At 46.3% G+C, this 8,971-nt stretch overlaps 1 long non-coding RNA gene across 1 annotated transcript in view; it reads right to left on the bottom strand.

Annotated features, from left to right (window-relative positions):
* Nucleotides 1–1,033: 1,033 nt before the first annotated feature.
* The window catches only part of LOC138959000 (uncharacterized), a 14,890-nt gene continuing 6,952 nt past the window's right edge, over nucleotides 1,034–8,971 (bottom strand). The window contains exon 2 of the long non-coding RNA XR_011453569.1: nucleotides 1,034–1,118. This is a non-coding gene — a long non-coding RNA (uncharacterized lncRNA). The remainder of the gene's footprint in view (nucleotides 1,119–8,971) is intronic.

The raw sequence follows: 8,971 nt of genomic DNA, 5'->3' as shown, positions 1-8,971 counted from the left end.
GCAAAACCAGGGGGGCCATTTACTTTCCTCTTTTTCATACAGGTCAACAGACACATACATACATTTGATATCACTTAACGGACATCAACAATACAGTTGTCTGTGGACTTCTCCCAACCAAGGAAGCCCTTCCTTTGCCCAATAGACGAGAATCGGTAATCAGTGTTTAGGTAATTTATCGGAGAAAAGAGATCTGTACTTGTCTATAATATTATTTGGTATTTGGTCTAAGTACCTTAAGTAACAGGTGCTTGCCCAGTCTCCCATGAGTTTAACAATTTCCCCCGGGACTCCGCAAGACATAGCCCACGTTGCGCCACCCCTTCTAAAACTGTGACTACTAAAATTCCCCGCAGCAGCTGCAGTAACAAGACGCAAGCGTTTATTAAATTTGGAACCTTTGAGTGGAAAGGCTTGGGACTTCGAGGGTGCCGCGCCCAAGATCCGAAACATTGCAGTTACCGCAGTAACGGGGCACAGAGGATGATCCAATAACACAGGTAATCTGATAGCTAGTGTTTTTTCTTTGCGTTGGATCGTTTTACTCCACGTCACCACAATTGTAACACAGTCATGTTCGGTCATAAGGAAGCTGTCTCTAGTCAGCTGTTTTGTCGGGTCAAAAGTGCCATCGTCTTGAAAGAGGTTTGACTTCCTCAACAGTCCAAAGAAAAGAACCAAACAAGCCGCCCAAAACACACAGTCTTCAGCATACAAAAAGTTTAGTTCTTTGCGAATTGATAGTAGCACTTCAGGAGTAATCGGCGTCTTTCTCGTAGGAGGACACCCCATGCATTTGTCAATTCCCTTCAGGGTGGTTTTGACATACCAAGAGTCTCTATATGGGTGCTGTTCGCCACATTCCAAATGAAGAATGCGAATTATGTTGAGGTACTGTTTCACCGACGCTGGTTTGATGCGCCTCGCAAGGAACGCAGCATACTGTGCCACAGTTTGCTCTGACGCTGGCACCGGAAGAATGTTCATAGAGTCACAGAACTGTAGGTAGGAATTTAAGTGAGTCTGGTAAGTCTTTTTGGTACTGTCCGCAAAGTTCAGGGCGCGATAACCTGCCACCTCTCTCTTCAGTTCCGCACCCAGACTAGCCGTAGCCGCACCTGCAACCAAGAAAGGCAAGCGTCGCACTTGACATATGATCTTCCCAAAAGATTGCGGGTCTGCGTCCGTGGTGGTACCATGATAACAAGTCCACTAATTGGTCCAACTTCCCTTCGTGGAGGCGTGATATACTGTCAGCCATAATATTAACCGATCCTGCCACATGCACCGCAGAAATATTACAATTTGTCTTAGCACATTCCCACGCCATTTTTCGTAACAGACAATTAACGTAAGTGTTCGTCGATCGTCCTTTGTTTATGACACCTTTAGCAACAGTACTATCAGTGTGGAAAACCACGCTTTTTCCTGCCCACAAGTGCGACCAGCGTTCAACTGCTTTCACGACTGCAATGATTTCCTTGAAATTTATGTGCAGGTTTTTTGCTGCGGGAATGTCCTTTTCAAAACAAGTATAAACCCAGTCACTTTTGTAAAAGGCTCCTGCTGCTGTACTAGTCTGGGGACTCGTGGCAGGATACTGCATATCATTGAACAAAGCACCAAAATTGGCATACATATACCTTTTTACATTCTCTATCGAATAAAAGGATGACACAACTGATCGGAAAAGGTCATGAACTTCAAACCTATACTCTTCATAAAAAGAAACGCATCAATTCTAAAAGTCTATATACTGCGAGTTTCTGTCAGAATCAGGTTTGCAAAATAAGAAAAAGAAAGCCCTTTAGTATTCCTAATGGCATGAGAGGATGACAATTTGATTAAATCATCACGATTATACTCGTCATAAAAAATAAAGCATCATTTCCTAAAATCGCACACAAAATTAGCAAGTGCAAAACAGAGCAAGAACACATCCTTTTAGTATCCCCTGCGACAATTAAACACACAAAAGCACGCAGTCTCAAGTTCACAGTGAAAGAAATACATCTTTCACCAAATTGTAAACTTGGTTTCGGGGCGCGTGTTGTTCGTTTTACTCGCGAAAAGAGAAACGATGCCTACGCGACATATTCTCAAACTTTCGCAAAACAGCAATGTTTGATGGATCCATATCTGCTTATCAGAGTAAACAATGTATCCATTGGAAAGGTAACAAGGTCACTAAATCGCTTGACACGCATTTTGAGTGATCATGAGCTTGATATCACTTACCTCACTTTCCCGCAAACAACAATACAGAACTTCCGTCTATCTCGATGTTTATGAGGCCTGGATGTCACTTCTGTAGCATGAGCCGCCACAGGAGCACATGACTTCCTTCTGCCTTGTTCTGAGGTATAAAAGAAGGCCAGTATATATATGGCCAGCGGCTATGTCAACCATGCCAATGACAGACATTCGGCTCTCCTGCCAGGAATCCAAACTGCTACTAGCCAAGCTAAAAAGAGAGGAAAGAGAGCAGACTCTGTCACAAACATGTGAAGAGAGAGGATGGATACACCTCCCCTACAATAGGAAAGGGCACCACCTCCCACTCCCCCCGAGACCCATGAGCCTGTTGCGTCGCTTGCGCACGGTCAGCAGCCGCATCTACTGCACTGGGACAAGGCAGTCTGTCAGTGTGGCAAGACTGGACACCTTACACACGTGTTTGAAGGTTGTGACACTCTCAAGGAAGAGATGGCTAGTCTCATCCGCTACAGAAGGGAGAATGCCCTCAGTCCGGGAGACTTTCTCCGCCCACACCCATCACTCGGAGAGATACCGATGATGGTCTTGGTCACCAATCTGTTCACCTCAACTGTTGCGAGCTGGTTCTAGTGTGCTTGCAGCAGATCCAGCACAGCACAGATCCACTTCTGGAATCTTAAGCTAAATGTGTCTCAAGACACACATTTTGTAGTCCTGGCATCCTGAAAGGCAGAGGCCCCAACCTACAGGTTTGCTTCCATACCAAAAACGCCTCCTGAGACACGGGAACGTGGGAGCAGAGGCAACAGCTCCGCTTAAACCTCAGAAACCAAATGTGCCTCCATACACACAGATCCCTTAGACGGCCGAGGCTGTGGCCTCTAAGGTTCTCTTGTACCAAACCGCCTCCTGACTCTGCATCAGATTGCTTGCGTTGGCATCTGTTTACATAGACCCACATTAAGTCACCACCGAGTGGTAGACACAGACGACATTTGGTTGCACTGACTGCCAGCTCCACGGTAATGCGTACCCCTAGCGCGGCTCTGGTTGGGTGGGAATGTTCTGAGCAAAACACTATGTGTTACTCCATACCCCCCGCCCTCCATGGAACTTCTTGACCCCAACATATTGGGTGGGGAGTTTGCCCAGTCGGTAGAGGCGCTGGCTTTAAAACCGGTTGTTACTATCAGCGTGGGTTCAACCCCCAAGTTCGGCGCGAGATGTGTGTCCCAGAGTCAACTTTGTGCAGACTCTCCTCGGTGTCCGAACACCCCCCGTGTGCACGCATGCGCACGATAAAGATCCTAGGGTCACAGCGAAAGCCTTAGGCCTTGGAAACACGAATACATGCATGCAAAAATATGAAGCCCGGGTGTCCGTTCGGCCAACAGCCAATAAAGTAACCATTTCAGCACTGACCCAAGACGACCCAACTCGGTCCCTAGCTCATTTCAGGTCTCCTCTAGCAGTCGGCAGCCAGCGGTCTACACCCCTCCCCCTGCATTTTTATTTTTTTATTTTCATTCAAAGCCGGATTTTTTCCTTGTAACATGCCCCTAATGGCTTTGCCGTGTGGGCGTAAAACTTACATTTTCTCTTTCTGGACAGTGGTGTTTCCCTCGACGTTGAGTGAAATTACCTTGAAGATGTGGGTCGTTTACTTCTCTTGTCTCCTTTCCTTGTGTTGAACATCAGAACTTCGGAAACTGACGACACTGACTTCTGCTTGTTGCTGATCTCCGTCAAAGTCGAACCAGACACGTTTCCATGCATTATCATACCTGTGAGTGCACGCAGACTTTCGGGAACAACGTCTGCTGAGGCCTTAACAGTACCGTCAAAACAATAGTCTTTGGAAAGGATATCTTTACGGACAATCTGTGCGGCACGTGCAAGATGAAATGCGTCATCATCTAATGTTCTTGCAAAATTCAGCAAACTGCTGACGTCTGTATCGAAAATAAGGACAGTGTCTTTCCCTTGCCTTTGAGCTTGCAGATTTGGCTCCATATGAAGAAGTCTTTCTTTGAGTCTTGTTGTATGAACCTTTTTGTTATATGAACAGTGCAGCTCACGAAACTGGCTGTCATACACTTTGCACAGTTCAGACATTTTGAACAGTGACATGGACTTGCTTTCTCTCTCTTCTTCAATGAAAGAAAGGAGTTGACTTAACACTGTTAACTCATTTTGTTCGTGTGCGTCATTAATTCCCCGTTCTGCTAAGGCTTTTTTTAGATTTATTGTACAAAGTCAACTTGCAAGATGAATGATATTTGGCGTCCAAGGCATGCATATCCCCCTCTCATAATTTTCCCAAGAGTGATCGGTCCTGCACAATCTCTGCATATTCACGAATTGTTTGGTCGATGGTAAATGTACATGCGTTCACAAGTTTTTCAGAAGTACCATCTTTTTCGCATCGCGGTCACACACAGGTCCTATCGTCCTCCTTGTTTTGACGGGGCTGTGCAGTTCTTTCTGGTTATTATCTTCTTCTTTCAAGTATCTCTTCTCAGCACGAGCAACTTTCTGGTTATCAAATTTGTTCCTGCAGGTTCTGTGCCATACAGCTTTTTTCTCTTCAAAGGTTGTCTTCATATCATTACATTTTTCAAGGAGATCCTTGTTCAAAACAAACACAGACGAATCCCCAAGGGCTTCAAGTTTCAAAATATTGTCGACGACACGACCGTACCCAGTCTGCACGCCAGCTTTGGCAAATGTTGATTGTGTCGGATTTACTCATTTTTCTTCTGTTTCTGTTTGGCATATCGCACATAAAGACCAGTCGACCAGGGCACGGGCCTCCAACATTGATGGGTGTGAATTACCTTCATGAACCGCTTCTTCTGAAGACTCCTCTTGTGTTGGCAGTAGTCTGGGATCCAAGCTTTTTTCCTGGACAGATTCCGGGAGATTGTGAGGGTCCAGGGAAGTCTGCATCCAGGATGAGATAACCTAATGAAAACAAACAAGGGCAATAAATCAACTGCAAAACAATTTTGTTTGTGACTTAATCAAACACACACACACACACACACACACACACACACACACACAAACACACACACACACACACACACACACACACACACCTAATACACAAGCGAGCAGGCATATCCCCCCCCCCCCTCACCCTTTCGCCTCATACCTTCGCGAACCGTGTCTTCAGAAGACGTTCCTTGTTTTGGCAGTGGTCTTGAATCCATGCTTTCTCTTGACTAATGCAAGGGTCAGGAAACGTCTCTGTATCCAGAGTGATAAAACCGAATCAAATACAGACAAACAAGGAAATAAATCACATGAAAGGCAATGCTGTATGCGACTTAACTACCCCCCCCCCCCCCCCCACACACACACATAAAAACGCACACATCCACACATACATTCTCTCTCTCTCTCTCTCTCTCTCTCTCTCTCTCTCTCTCTCTCTCTCTCTCTCTCTACACACACCCACACAGGCACGCACACGGCACACACACATACGCACACACTAACACACACACACCCACACAAACACAGACACGCACACACACACACACACACACACACACACACACACGTACCAACACGCATGGCTAGAATATTAGGTGACATTAGATCTGTGACATGATCGTCTACGGCTCTGTGCAGCGAATGAGAGAACCCAGTAGTGACCGCACGCAAAACGCACGTGGATTGAATGAAGCATGCACTTCAAATGTCTGTGTTTTCTTATGATACATATATAATGTTAATAGACTGTCGTACCGATTTCTGTACATGCAATAACATCATCAAGATTCAAGAGTTAATTACCAATTACCTACATATCGAAGATGTACAAAATTCAATTTGATTTCTGACTGTCAGGGCCACATAAAACCGAAAGCAAGGTAAACACGAACAGATCTAAACAGCAAGGCGTTTCCAAGATTTTGTGTCAACAAATAGTGTTGAAACAGTGTTGCGGACAATAGCCGCTGCTTTCACAGGAACTCTTATTTTCCCAGGACGATCGTAGACTGGAACCATCTACAGGACGATCAAGTTCTGGCAGGATCTATGGAGATCTTTAAATCTGATCTCCACCCAGTTTAGGACTTATTTATATGCGCACCTCCCTTCCGTCGATCAAATGACAGAAGTGGTTTTTCAACGTATTGACACAGATACAGATCTGGCATTCATTGCAATCACTTTCGCGCCCCCCTCACCCCCTCCCGTCTACCCCCCCCCCCCCCCCCCCATTAAAAACATGTATACATGTAACTGAAAGCATCTTACCGTTTACTCGAAGGTCGTGGGTGCAAAATATATAGCAGGCGCCTTCATTCTGCAAACTCAAACGCCATGCTGTTGTTCTTCAAGCAGACGACAAGTATTCCGCGCAAAGCGATACGTCTAAAATCTGATTGGCTAATATTCCCAAGGTCGCGGATAACTCGTGTTGGAGTTATCTCCCGCACTGCGTTGTTTACCTTCGAAACGATTTTTATTTAATTAATTTTTTCACCCTTTCATACTTGCTGGGTGACTTGTGTCATCCTCTTAATCGATTCTTTGTACTTTTATGAGCAATTGCTGAGAAAACTACAATTTGTTCAATGATTTGCAGTATTGTGGTGTATTCTTGCCACGAGTCCCCAGACTATATTGCACGCATCGACATACACATGCTGCGTAGCATGTTGATGAAAATACACGGTACCATTGAACACTGTAAGAAAAGCCAACCACCATTGCAAGTCTTCATGAAAGGCTTTTGTAAGTCTAGTTTTGTGCTTTTGCTGCTGCAAAGGTTTTTGTGCGTCAAGTATGCGACGGAGAAAAAATCTGCCTCCCCGAACCACACATGACGCCCAGTTGAGAGAGCCTGCGAGGCTCTGTAGCTGCTGCTTGCTTGCGCGTTGTTTCCGCTGAAACTGCTGTAGCTTCTGTCGTAGCTGTTGTATCTTGTCGTTGCCCAACGACAGTGTGCAGGCCTGGGTGTCAATGTCCACCCCCAGGAAGGTGATGCGCTGGGTAGGCCCCACCACTTTCTTCCAACTGATGTTAAATCCTAATTCTCTGAGTAATCTAATCAAGGTAAAAAGCATTTTTTCACACTCTTCTTTTGTTTCTGTTGCTAACAAAAAATCATCAATATAGGCCACTACTCCACTCATTCCTCGTCTAATCATACACCGTCTCACAGCCTGTGAAATCCTATGGAAATGAGCGGGACCTACGTTACTGCCAAACGGCAGTCTGCTGTCAAAAAGATAAGTATGTGTTTTGTCATCACCAAAAACCCATTTGAGTCCAGTTACCTGATAGTTCTCTGGGTGGATACACACAGATCTGTATGCTGCTTGAAGATCAACTTTAGCGCACCAATATCCGCTCTTTGCTAAGTTACAGGCATCTCTTAATGTTTGAAATTTAACACTTTCCGGTATTGAGTAATCGTTCATTGCTTGTCCATAAGGTCTGCTGCCATCGTGAATGAGTCTGATTTCTTTATCGTTTTTTGGTATAGCTGCCAAGGCACTAACTATGGTAGGCTTCTTTGAAGCAATAACGTAGTTTCCTTTATTTATCTGATCTATGAGTTCCTGCTCTACTGCTACTTTATGCTGTATCGCTGATTTGTGGTTCTTATGTTCTACTGGTGTTACTACACTGCCTCTTGCAATAATGCGAAAACCGTGTTCTATGCCATCCAACAAAAAGGTCTTATCGCTATCATCTACCAGCTCATTTTGCCAAATATGAAGTTTTGCGCTAATGGAAGAACTACCACAGAGAAAGTTACAATTGTCAGGGTTCTGTGCTGCATAAGGACTAGAGTGGTTGGGGCCTACCTTGGCCGTAGAGACAATTTGCTGTGCTGGATCCTATATCAGGGGGTGGCTGCCAGGGTTCGCTGAGTGCTGGGTTGTGGGATGGTCCTTGCCGCAGCTGCTGCACGCGTGCTCGTAGATACAACGTGGACCATAGGCGCATGACCCCTTGTTGTACTGCAGGCACACCTCTTTGCCCCCGGGTCCTGTCGGTCGCTGTCGGTGCGCGCCACTGGCTCCGCCGTTGCCGCCAGACTTCTTGATGGTTGGCGTAGCCCGCTCCCGAAGCACAACTGTCGCCAGGTGTGGTGCTTCGGTCCCCCAGGACAATTTGTCGGCCGCCTGACGCTGTCGATATTCGTCGTCGAAGATGAGCACAGACTGCCAGGTGAAACGGCAGCCTAACTCCCCCACCATCTCTGTGTAGCGTAGATAGGCCGCTACATCAAAGTCTTTATCCCGGGACAGGAGTGTGGCCATGATTCTGGCATTTGCCACAATCCAGGCGGAGGGTGACACCCGATCTAACTTCGGCTTTGTATTGGGTAATTTGATTGTCACCCCTCCGCCAAGAGACACCTCCTCCTCCACAGCCAACGAGGATGAAACAAAATCGATGATTTTTAATCCCTCACCTTTGGGTCTTGCCGGCGTCACTGGCGAACCGTCCATGTTGAGTCGCCCCAACAATTCCGCCAAACCACTGGCACCTCTGGCGGTGTCGTTGCTCATGGGGCCTCCCCCATCTTTTGCTTGCAGGGTTTTAATCCCTGCCCGAAGCAGGGCAAGATGCCCCCTTTTCATGTTGGCACTCAGGGAGTCCAAATCCTCCGGCTCGACACATTTGAGGGCCGCCAACGAATCGAACCCCTCTTTGACGAGGACGCTGGTCACCGCTGAAGGAAGGTTTGACTCCTTACACCATTGTTCTATTTCGGACATGA

The sequence above is a fragment of the Littorina saxatilis genome, linkage group LG2 (genome assembly GCF_037325665.1).
Source record: "Littorina saxatilis isolate snail1 linkage group LG2, US_GU_Lsax_2.0, whole genome shotgun sequence".
In the NCBI taxonomy this organism is placed as follows: domain Eukaryota; kingdom Metazoa; phylum Mollusca; class Gastropoda; order Littorinimorpha; family Littorinidae; genus Littorina; species Littorina saxatilis.
This window is presented reverse-complemented; position numbering and strand designations above follow the sequence as displayed.